General features: G+C 38.3%; 1 pseudogene; it reads right to left on the bottom strand.

Annotated features, from left to right (window-relative positions):
• Positions 1-12,015: 12,015 nt before the first annotated feature.
• On the bottom strand, positions 12,016-12,111 carry LOC126511906 (uncharacterized; annotated as a pseudogene).
• Positions 12,112-12,910: the final 799 nt, after the last annotated feature.

The raw sequence follows: 12,910 nt of genomic DNA, 5'->3' as shown, positions 1-12,910 counted from the left end.
CTCTCCTCTCTTGCTTCTTGTGGTTATGACTGAACTGTGCTCGATACATTTCTGGGTTTGTGAAAAGAACCAGTAATGGCAATTATTCCAGTATATATTCTTAGCACCTGTGGTAGTAGCTTGAAAGAAAATGGCCCCCAATGGGAGTTGCTCATTTCACTATTTCTTATTATCAATTTTATTTTACAATTAACACTAATAGTGATATGTGATTTTTTTTGTAATGATAAGGTTTATCTTATTTCCCACCAAAAGAACTCAAGACTGCAAGTAAGAGAACAGCTCCATTGGAGGGGGTAATATTGAGTTGTCTGGCAAAACAAAGATTTACATTTTGATCTTAGCTACTCTTAGTGAAGAACATATTTAAGCTGAGCCTAATAATAGAAATATTAGAACCATTTTTTGCCAATTTAATTCTTATATATTTCACACATAATCGTGATAGTGAAAACATAATTTCTTACAAGTTCTATGATTCTACATGACTTAACAATAATGCCAAAGTCTAATGCAATATTAGTTGCTGGAATGCAAAGAGTATTGATCTTAAACATTTTCCAAAAGCTTTTAATTACCATGCCGGGATAGTCACTTGTATTATTCATGCAAAGTGTGTTAATTGCAACACGGTATAGACCTAGGAAATGAGCTTCTTGCTTTGCAATGTTTCATATTCCCATATCTGCTATGAACAGTTTAAATATGCCAGTTGAAATGATCACTCTTTTCTTGTGGTGAGAAAGTAGTACGAATTGCCAATTTCAATCAAACCAACTTCAGAGTAGTGCTCAGGACATCGACTTTGAGTTGTAAAATCTAGTTCCACATTCTGGCTCTGAGCTTGAAACCGTGTGAAACTAACTTAACTAAGCCCCATTTTCTTACGAGCTGCGAATCTCCACACAGCTGTGGTTTACTATTTTCAAAGTGTGTACAAGGCAATGGGACAGACTATTATTTGGTCCTTGCTGCTAAAATTCGAATCAGGAACCACGACAGACATTCCCAATGCCTTTTTGAGCGATTTCCCAAGCCCCACACACTCGGTAATGAGAATATAATCTGAATTCAATATCTGAAGTTATTTTAAGAATGGAAATAATTGTAGTAGCTCTGTTACTGTTAAGCCCATTGTGAATTATTCCCTCTCCCCCCATTGAAAGACACCATTTCACTCTGTATCTCAGATTGGCTTGGAACTTACTGCAAAGGAACGAGCAGGGGCCAACCTTGAGCTTTAAGATCCTCCTGGTGGAGCTGACAGGAACTTGAGTTGTAGGTGTGGCTACTGTCACATCCGAAATATCTTATTTTTTCAAATGTGAACTCAGGACGTTCAGAAAAGCAGACAAACTCACAGACTATAAAGACTAAGTTCCTTGGTTTATTGTGGAAGATTGTGATATTTTTTTCATAATCCGTTGTCTTATTTAAGGTTACTGTTGCCCTGATGAAACACATGATTAGACCACACTGAGGAGGAAAGGGTGTGTTTGGCTTACACTTCCATATCATTGTTCATCACTATAGGGAGTTGGGACAGGAATTCAAAACAGAGCAGGAACCTGGTGGCAGGAGCTGATGCAGAAGCCATGGAGGGGTGCTGCTTTCTGACTTGCTCCTTATTGTTTGCTTGGCTTCATAAACAAAACTTAAGACCACAAGTCCAGAAGTGGGTTAGTTCACAGTGGGCTGGGCCCTCCTACATTTATTACTAATTTAAAAAATACCCTTCAGGCTTCCATATCTTATGTAGGTGTTTTTTTTTTAACCTCATATCAGGTGAAATTTGTGTCACATAGACATAAGACATAGCTGGCACATGCATTATTTTTTGTTGTTGTTGAAATATTGAACAATGATTCATTTAATAAAGTTATAAAGAGTATAATTTAGAAAGTTGAAATATTTTATGTGCTTTCTAATTAATTTAAGCATCTTTATGATATTTATATTTTACAATTCACTGAAAAAGCGAGGAAGGAAGCAAGATGTCATTGATCAATGTGCCAAAAATGTAAATTTTATGGTCTTTTCTTCCTTTGGCAGGCTCATTGTTTGATTATGCATTTGTAACAATGTTAGTAATATTTACACAGCACTTGTTTTCATACAAAACTCTTTAAGTAATTCTCGTGCTCATTACTAAACACATACATTTATTTTTATTTTAGATACCCAAAATATAATACTTACAGTAATATCCAGTGCTTTCCAGCTGAAGTGCCAGTACTCTGTGGGAATAAGCTTCCCATTGGAGTTGTCGCTGTAAGTACTGAGAGCTGAGAGGTCCCCTATGTATATTATAAATATTGGTTTCTCAAGCTGTATGTATAAGTGAGCAATAATTTTTTTTGTTGCATGCATCTCCCCACTCACAAAATTGTCCTTGAAATAGATGACAATACACTGCATCTGGCTTATGTTTTCATCCAGCAGGATAACTTGCTGTGGGAATGAGGCTCCAGCATCTCAGAAACTGACGGGGAGCAAACTGAGTTGGCAAACTAATCACACAGTTTGATTTTCTATCTGAGGGAGTAAAACTTAGTTCTGGGGCTAATGATAAAGGAACACACAGACATGGGACACACACAAATACCTTTAAGGTCTTTCATCTCTCTCATCTCCTTATTTCTTTTCTTCACCTCTGTTCAGATGTATCCCTTCTTTGTGTTCTTAATTTTTTTTTTACAGTTTATATACCCCAGCAGAATCTGTCAAGCAATACAAAAATTAAAGTGTGGTTACATTCTATTGTTAAGTGAAGGATTACAATGTTACAGTTTTCAAACATCATGTTCTTCATATCTCTAACAGGATTAAACACTTTACATATTACAGGTGAGAAAGAAACTATCTCCAAGTGTAGCATGAAAAATAAAAACCCAGAGACAGATATTGATTGGGCTTCAACATGAAGATCAGAAAAGCGAAACAGTCAACCAAAGATAGACCCTTTACCTCTATCAAATCTAATACCAAGATCCTTTCTCCATGAATCCTCAGACTCCACACTCAATTAGTTCCTGTCTTTCCCCCTTTATATTCCTCTCTCTGCCCAGTCATATTGCACTCATCTCTACCTCCCTAGTGTTGGGATTAAATGTATGCATCCTCAAGTGCTGGGATCACCTTTGTATGAGCTCTGTTTCTCTTTTTGACAGATTCAGTCTTGTGTAGCTCAGAGTGGCCTTGAACTCACAAAGTTCTGTCTGCCTCTGTCCCCTGAGTTCTGGATTAGAGGTGTATGCTACCACTCCCTGGCATGTACGGCTGATTAATATGGTTGCTTTGCCCTCTGGTCTTCAGGCGAGCTTTATTTATAAAAGAATAAGTAATATATCATGGAGAGAGATAGAGTCACGTCCAAGCAACTTGTTATAGATTAACAGAGTATAAGCAAGCAAGGTATTTTCCCTGTTCATTTATTGGCAGGCTGTATTTTGTGGTTACAAAGGAAGGACCTCATGGCTTTGCCTCTCCAAGACTCCCTCAGACGTGGCTTTGCCAAGTACTCATCCATGTTCCATGAGTTCCAGTGCTGCTTGTTGGCCCTCTCGCATGGGTCCCAACAGGCTAGCATATTTCTTAATTGTGTATCACTGAAAGCAGTCTACCGTTTAGATGAAAGAGCTATGTTCGTTGCACACGACTGGGAGGATATTGTGGTAAATGATATCAACAGTGGCCCATTAATGCTGAGCTTATACCCTCATCTAATGGCTGATAATGCATCCTCCATGACACACGTGAAGATAAATTTACAGCATTAATAGGCTTCCAGTCCATGCGAATAGGCTATTTCTCCAACAAGTTCCCCTTCTCCAGTGAAGCGTGATCTTCCCAGCAGCATCTGATTGATGGGTAACGATTGAAAGATGCATGTTTCTTTTATTGACAACACATCAAAAAGATGCCCTCGTCTTTGTGTATCATACATATTTCTATTATAGGATTGTACCTAAACATATTGAAAGCAAGACAGTTACATTTCATGAAAACTCACGTTTAAGGAACATTATTTGTTGAGAAATATAGGTTACCTTAATATAACATTTAATATGGAATCTCACTTTTCAGTGACATTTCTTTTACTCCACTTTGAAAGAAAACTTTAGGCAAATTTAAACAAGGAGAGTAGTCATTTTAATATCCAAAACTGTACTCATGAGGTGGCAGTCAGCTCAGTCATTTTAAAATTTAATTTATGTACCTAGAGTTATTAAAACTTCAGTTGTGTATTCTTTTATAAAAATGATTTTTGTCTATGTATATATGTGTATACTATTAAAAACTTACTTGTGTATTCTTTTATAAAGAATGATTTTTGTCTACGTATATGTGTGTGTACTGTATGAATAAGCACCATACGCACACAGGAGTGCACAGAATCTGAAGAGGTTGCTGGAGTCCCTGGATCTATAGTTACAGGCAGTTGAGAAACTCTACATGTGGGAGCTGGGACTTGAACCTGAGTCCTCTGTAGGCAGCAAGTGTTGTTAAGCACTGATCCATCTCTCAGACCAAGCTGTACATGAAATGCTAAAATGGCTTCCTTAGGTTTTGATCACAAGGAAATAAAGTGATGTTAATTAAAGTAAAATAAATATTCAACCTTAATTTTCTTCACTTCAGATTTATGATGTCAGCTTTTTATGATAAGTTGAATTTGAAGTCTCATTAACTTCATTGCCTATTTAAGTATAGACATAAGCATTTCCTTATATATCCATATCTATATATTTATAAGTTAGGATATGATGTTGTTGAGAAGTGGATATTATTTATGGCTATTCTGAGAAAAGTGCTAATAATCTGCCAGTATAATATGTTTGCTTATAGTCTCAGAAAGTTCAAAGATAACTCTAGAAACCATCTGTGATTCTCAACATAAATGTTATATTTTTTGAGTATACATTTGCTCTTCATAAGGAAAATAATGTCACCACATAACCACATTACGTCAGTCATCTATGGAAAAGGGAAGGATTGGGGGCCTGGAAGATGGTCAGGGGGTAGCGTGCTTGTTGAGCATGAATGAGGACCTGTGTTCAGATACTCAAGAACTGTGTAAATTGTTGGATATAGCAGCATGACTCTGTCATTCCAACAAAGATAGGAGAATTCCTGGAGCTCAGTGGACAGATTTGTTAACGAATAAACTTCAGTGAGAGACCTTGTCTCCAAAGATAAGGTTTATAAAAGAAGACATAAGGGAAGAATTTGGTATTGGGAGCATAAGGGTTTATCCCATCATTGACTTGGCTTTGTTAATATTTTTAATAAAGGCTGACCTTATGATAAAAAGAGATGTATTACTAAATTACATAGGCTTTCATTGAGGGATGAATAAAAGAATATAAAAATGTTGACTACATATCTTATTATGAAGAAACATGCTGGTATACTATTTCCATTTAGTATCTTTGTATCTTAATTTAAACGTGAGAGGAAAAGCATATTTCACTCATACACAAATCTAAACCAAAGCATACATAATAACTTTCATACACCACTTCTCATGTTATTCAGTTTCATATTTAGATGTAAAACAATAAATTAAAAACACAAAGCAATGAGACAAAATTACTTTTAGCTACCATTTAAAGCTTATTATAGCCTTTGAAGCATTTTGATTAATAATTTGGAGCTAAGAATATCTCAGAATTTATCAACAATGACTATCGCCGACAGGAGGCAGTCAGAATAAGATCTGCTTGGCTTGTGACTCGGCATATTTATCTTGGTTCTCATGACTTGTTAAAGAAGGTTTAATGCTCCTAAAAAGTAAATTAAAGAAACACTTTTCATGACCAAGGGAAATGGGAAAAGAAGTTTGATCTCCATGTGAGCCGTGAATACTCCAACCTTCAATCTCACTTCTATTTTCTGAGTTATGTATGAGCTTAAAAAAACACACTATATAAGTACTTTAATTTTCTGGTTAAACTAGAGTATAATGAAGAAATATTAGACCAATAAAACAACATAATTATATAACTCTCAAGTAAATGCTTGTCTATACAGCATATGTAGGAAAGACTACGCTGCTATGTGGTTAAGCACAATTAATATCTATTTTCTATTTTTAGTATATTTACATATTGTTAGTAACCTAGGATCCTGACTTAGTCCTTCTCAATATCATCATGTCACATATTTCATAACTTGGTCACATAGTGTGAGATGTGTGTGTGTGTGTGTGTGTGTATGTGTGTCATTTTGGGGTGTGTATGTGTGTATCTTAGGATTGCAATTGTATTTTATCTCACAGGGACGAATTAGGTCTGCTCCATCTTTGCAATACATCTAGGAACAAGAGCTTCCTCTGACAATCAAAGCAGAATAAAGAAGGAAGTGATTCCCCTTGTCCCAGAACTAGAAACGTGTCTACTACATGCCGCACTCAGAAACATTTGTATAAACACAGAAGCTCGATGGCTGCGTGTTACAAGAATGGAAGGGTAAACAGAATCAGATATGACTGAACACAGGGGACTGTAAACCATGATACAGCTTTTGACTTCGTGTTCTCTGCAGAATTCTTACTGAGAATCTTCTGAGACCAGATTCACATTTCTTTGTGCATGCAGGTATGCCTATGTGCAGATGGAGTCTTTCTTATTCCTCAAAAGCTGGAGAAAGCCCCTCACTGGGACTGATTCAGCTAGGTAGGCTGTCCAGCAAGCCCCCAAGATCCATCTATCTTGATATACCCAGAGCTGGGATCACAAGTGTGAGCCACTAATCCACCAGGCTTTGCTTTTTATACAACCACTAGAAACAAGCTCAGTCCTCATGCTCACTTGGGTGGTGCTTTACAGACTGAGACATCTTCCCCAGTCTAAGACTCACCTTTCAAAGTGATCTTTGATGCGATTGAGCTAAACGGACCATGAGGGAGCAGACAGGCAAGTTTTGGGGCTTCTGAAAATTTTCCAATAGGAAAACAATGAAGTCATAGATCATGCCATCTAGACTAAATGATCAGAGAAAGGTGGACAGAAAGTGCAACACTTGCATCCGTTGTGAGTAAGGACTAGATTAATGAAATTCTTTTTTATATGCTAGGAGATAGAAAGTGACAACTATGTTTAGGTCACTGATACCTACTAGTAACATAATTAATGTTTTTTATCATTGAAGGGACTTGACTCCTTTGTGGGTGATGAACGAGGCTGTCATAGTTTATCTTTGAACCTGTAGGGAGTATTTTAGACCTTTCCTAGAATTTGAAACTGTTCATCATTCATACAGACCAGTCATTCAGTGTTTCTTCTTTTTTATCTATCACTTTCCTGGCACTAAGCTAAAAACTGGTGATGCAATAAAAAAAAAAAAAAACCAAGATACATGAGTTCTTCTCTTTGATGGCTCAGAGGGAAGAAAAGTAGAACTTCATACCAAGAATGAGAAACATTTTAAAAGTGTGAGAAACAAGAAATTGGGAGAAATAACATAAAACTAAAGTTAGTTAAGCTTCTGTTATTTTAACTAACTATTTCTCATCTCAGAGGTGGAGAAGTCAGACCTGGAGTTGGGGTGAAGTTCTGTGAGAATTCTCACCCGGTGTTATGTAGCCTTGGGTTACATAACAACATTTTAGAAGCCAGGCATGGTGGCATGCCAAAGAAATTACAGCAGGCAGGACGTGGAGGCAGGAGGAGGGGGCATTGAAAGGTCAAGGTCATCTTCAGCTCTCTAAAGAGGTCAAGGTCAACCCAGGGTGCAGGAGACTATTCCCCAACCCACCACCTACAGAAAAAAAAAAAAAACCACCACTGGAAAAATAAAATTTAGGATTGTTTTCCATGTTCATGTGGAATGAGGAAAGTTTAGCATTTATGACTAAATCCAAACCCAGACCATACCAAAACAAAATCCAACAAGTTTCAAGAAGTTACCAGGAGAAGTTTTATGTGGAGGCTAATTAATTAAAGGGGCTCAATGTCCAGCGAAAGATGATGCTGTTTGGAGCACAGGATCTAAGCCGCACCCCTGCTTGTATTTCACGGTAAAGATTTGGGTGTTAGAAAAGGAAAAAAAAAAAAAAAAAAGAGACATGAAGAGCCTCCAGCTGAAGACAGATGAAACTATCACATGTTAGGATGGCAAGACAGATGTCACGCAGGGCTTTCTAGTTTTGTCTTGACTTGAGTCCTAACTTCTGTGATAGACTTCAAAGCTTTCCACATAGTTTTGGTCAATGTCAAGATCTTACTGCTTCCATTCTTTCTCCATGCTATAGAGAGCTTCCAGGTGGTGTCCAATTTCTTTGGGACACCAGGATTTTTAGCTCAGCTTCTTTATGCTTCTTAGCAAATCTACACATTCAACATTTTATAATTTTAGTGGCTGCTTTGGGTGGTCACAGGGGAGAGCCTAATCTCCAGTTAAGTGCTCCTTTGCCCTTGCCCTCATTCTTTCTCATTTTCATGTCTTCCATGTTTGGGGGGAACTGTGATACTTTCCCTTTTTATATTGAGAACTGTCTCACTTGTACCTATCACTTAGTTCTTATATCGTCAAACTCTTAGCAAAACAATTTTGACCAAGACAATCCATTCTCTAAGATCTCTCTCTCTCTCTCTCTCTCTCTCTCTCTCTCTCTCTCTCTCGAACCCAAAGAGCGGCTGGACTCCATTGGAACCCCAATTTTCTTCCCACCCATTATCCATCGAATGAGGACCAATCCTTCAGTGGCTGTGAGGGATTCTGTGGCCCAGAGCTCCTTGCTTGTTCCCCTTTTCAAGGTCGGCAGCTATGTCAGAGGTAGAAGATTCCAGAGCTGATCAGCCAGACGCATGGCCCCAGAGAGCAAAGTCACACTTCGGTCAAGGCACCTGAGGTGCTACTTCATGGCTGCCATGATCTTAAGGTATTTTGGCTTGGGCTGCCTCTCTAATGGCTGCAGAATCATTTCACTAGGCAATGACAGAGCACAGTTAGGCTTAGGATTCAGCAGTGGACACTGAGAGCATAAAATACTCAGAGGGATCACTGAAATGTTGCAGCAGGCAGAGCCCAAAGTACCTGGAAAGATTAGCCATGATAAAATGATATAATTCCCTTATATAACAATGAAGAGACCTGGGCTGAGAAAATAGATCAGAGGTAAAGTACTTGCCTAGGATGGGGGTTGACTATTAGGTACTGCAAAGGAAAATAAAAGCAAACAAATATCAAATCATTTGCATTAAAAAAGAAGGAATAAGATAGATAGATAGATAGATAAATAGATAGATAGATAGATAGATAGATAGATAGATAGATAGATAGAGAGATAGATAGATTACAGCCAAGTTACATGTCATGTTGTTAAAGGCAAAACCTGGATAATAATTTCCATAGCTGCACCAATGTTACAGTATCAATATGGACTTCGTCTTTCTTGGGTCTCTCAGAATTCTAAGCTCTTTTACCTTTCCTGTGGTTTTATCTTTGCCACTCATTTCAACTTGGCACATAACTTTGCCAAAAATCTGCATTCAAGGAAAGACATTACCCTGGTCTATCCTGACGCTGTCACCAAATACCATAGACCAGGTAGCTTTCAAAGAAAACAAATCTGCTTTTCGTTGATTTGGAGGTTGACGACGAGTTCAAGGCAAAGCCCAGGACGACCTAACGTCTTGTGAGTACTGTACTTCAGTTCACATGGGAGGACTGTACCCCCAGTTCCCAGAATGCCATCTTGCTGTGTCCTCTCAAAGAGAAGGGCCAGGCATCCGTCTGTTCCTCTTCTATGATGGCATTAATACTGCTAATGAGGGCTCTGGTCCAATGATTTAATCGTGTCTCAGAGGTCCTAACTTTATGTACCATCATCACTTTCCGGTGGATAATGTCAGCATATGCAAATCTTAGGGTGACGTAAACACTCGGAACGTGGCACTTAGTCAGAGGAGCCCAAGAGTCAGACCATGACAAGAACAAAGTGCTTCTTTCTTTTAAGCAAAGAAAACAATGCGGTTGTTTCTACTGGAGTATAAACAGTATACTCATTCACAATAATTGTGGGTGTTTTATTTTTTCAAATTCAAACATTTTAGGGCATGATCTTGACTGGAACATTTTTGCTCTTTGTATTAGAAAGAAAATAATAGCTCAAAGTTTAAAAAAAAGGAGTGAAAAAGGTTGACCATCTAATGCCTTTGCTTATTAATATGGATCTTTACTTGCTGTAAATTATTTGACATGTTTGACAACATTTATTAAGCTCCGAGCTCTTCAACGATATGAAAAATATCCTGAAATTTGTGACTCATAGTGCCTCATTTTCCCAGCCCTGCCTTGGACTGCATCTCCTGGCTTTTCATTTGCTTTCCTTTTTTTTAATTTTTATCATTTATCTTTTTTTTTTTTTTTTTTTTTGAGGATCGAAGGATTTATTTTGGCTTGCACTCTGAGGTTGCGGTCTATCATGGTGAAGTCCTGGGAGCAGGGAAGGAAGCAGTTTGTGCTGTGGCCTCCACGTTTGGGGAACAAAAAGAAGACCGCTGGTGCTCAGTTGGCTGAATCCACGCGGTACGGCTGGAGCATGCGTGCATTGTTAAGATTGGTGGCTGATGTGTTCAATCTAGCCCTGTAAACCCAGCAAACTACTTACGGCTGGTGGGGTCATGGGTCTCAGAGGATAACTCGTTGCTGTCATCTTCCTAAACCAGTCCAGTTCCCAAGGGCATCAATCCTACACACACACAGTTCTGGTACCTACGGTAAGTGCAGCTCTCGTCCCTCATCAAAGCAACGGCTTTTTTTTTTTTTTTTTTTCTGCAGATGTTGACTATTACAGAAATTTACAACTCGTGAAAACGCAGAGAACAGCTGACAGTGGTGTGCTCAGCCCCAATGTAGGAGCTCAACACAACCTCTACAGCTCAGGCTAGGGGACCCTAAGGAAGCAGGAGCGGGAAGAGGGTAAGGACCGGTGCTCCAGGACATAGCTGCAGAGTCGCTTTTCTGCTTCTAATGAGGCTGTTTTCTAAAGCTCCACCCCTAACTACCCCCATCCTCCTTTTTCCCCCCTTTATTTTCCCTACTTTCAAGTTAAAGATGATCAAGTCTATATTGATGAACTTGTTCTTTGCTTTTTCTTGGCGAGTTTGTATTTTTTAGCAACCTTTTGTAGATTTTAATACAAATGCACAGTTACCAAAGTTACCATGTTTTAAACTGTCACTCATATTGCAAACAGGCTTTTCTTACTTCATTTCCGCTACACCCAGTCTGCTATTACCCTATTAACTGAAAAAGAATTCTATTTGGGACGTTTTGACAGTAGGAATGCGTTGTAACATTTACCCCGAGCTAACGTAAAAGATCTGGTGGCAAAGTATTTCTCACTAGCAAAGATTGAAAATTTCATTTGCTTCTTATTTTTGTGATCATAGGGGGAGCGTTGGTCATTTTCTATAATATCATGCATGCAAAAGCCATCTCTAATAGTAGGAATAAATATAATCAAATATAATAAATTGTAATCAGTAAGCATTTGGAAAATACTTACATTACCACCAAATGAAGCAGCGGTATTGCAAATGAACCGAACTCAAAGGTCAATAATTGCTTTTCTTAAACTATTTTTATGGATAATGTATATGGCAGTCGGCAAAGTTACTTTCTCCTATCCGTGGCTGTGCTACATTATTTATTTTTGACCTTTTAAAATCTTATGTTTTATTTTATAGATTACAAAGCACAGCCTAGCCAGGAAGCGGTGGCACACGCCTTTAAACCTAGCATCCGGAAGTCAGAGGCAGACAGATCTCTGAGTTCAAGGCCAGCCAGGTCCACATTAATGAATTCTAGGTCAGCCAGGGCTACACAGAGAAACCCCGTCTCAAACAAACAGAAAATAATTATAAAACATGACATAAATACACACTATTTCTCCTTGATTGCATATATTACATATTAAGTTGCTTAGAGAAAAAAAGTAAATATTGAGTAAGTAGCAAATTTACTGAGTTCTCCCCCAAACAGAAGGTTGCATGGGAGTCATCTTACAAGCCAATCTTTGACTTCTCAGTGATTTTTTTTTTTAGGGGCCATGCTAATCTACTCTGAATCATTCCAATTTTAGTATATATACTACCAAAGTGAACACTCTCACTGATTTTTTTTTACAACTGAAGAAAATCAGTCCATTAAAAACTCCAGAGTGAGTTGTGATTCAATCGGAAAATTATCAAGACTGTGGACTTTAATCTATCTGTGATCTTAATACCAGTTAAATAGGAATTTTGTAAAATCATTGGCCATGCTACGATACTTGGATACTAATCAGGACTAATTTAAATAACGGTTCCACTATCTAACAGTTGTACGAATTTGAACAAGCAGCTTAACCTCGCTGTATTTTGGATTTACCATATATAGAAACTTTGAATAATGAGATTAAAAAGAGCATTGCAGTGGGTAATTAATAATATATAAAACTCAAGAATCTTTCACTCTTTGCAGCATAAAATAACAGCTAATTAAATGTCATCTCCGTTATAATTCATTAACAGAATGCCATGGCCCAAGGATTAAAGGATTCTGAAGATCCTAAAGCTAGTTTATGACCTATTACATTAAAACCAGAAGGATCAAAAACCCATTGCCATTGTTCTTGAGGTTTCAGTAGCCCTCATTGTCCGCTATGTTCAGTGAGACCGGTTTTAACCCAGGCTTTTTCAGACCCAGGCCAGCTGGCCTTGGTGAGTTCCCGATAGGACATCCCCATTGTCTCAGTGTGTGGGTGCCCCCCTCGCGGTCCTGAGTTCCTTGCTTGTGCTCTCTCTCCTTCTGCTCCTGATTCGTACCTTGCACGTATTGGCTTTGTGGGAGCCTAGGCAGTTTGGATGCTCACCTTACTAGACCTGGATGGAGGTGGGTGGTCCTTGGACTTCCCATGGGG

Source organism: Alexandromys fortis, unplaced genomic scaffold (assembly GCF_014885135.2).
Source record: "Alexandromys fortis isolate MF-2015 unplaced genomic scaffold, M_Fortis_MF-2015_v1.1 scaffold_65, whole genome shotgun sequence".
Taxonomy (NCBI): Eukaryota; Metazoa; Chordata; class Mammalia; order Rodentia; family Cricetidae; genus Alexandromys; species Alexandromys fortis.
Note: the sequence above shows the minus strand (reverse complement) of the source record. Positions and strands in the feature narration are given on the sequence as shown.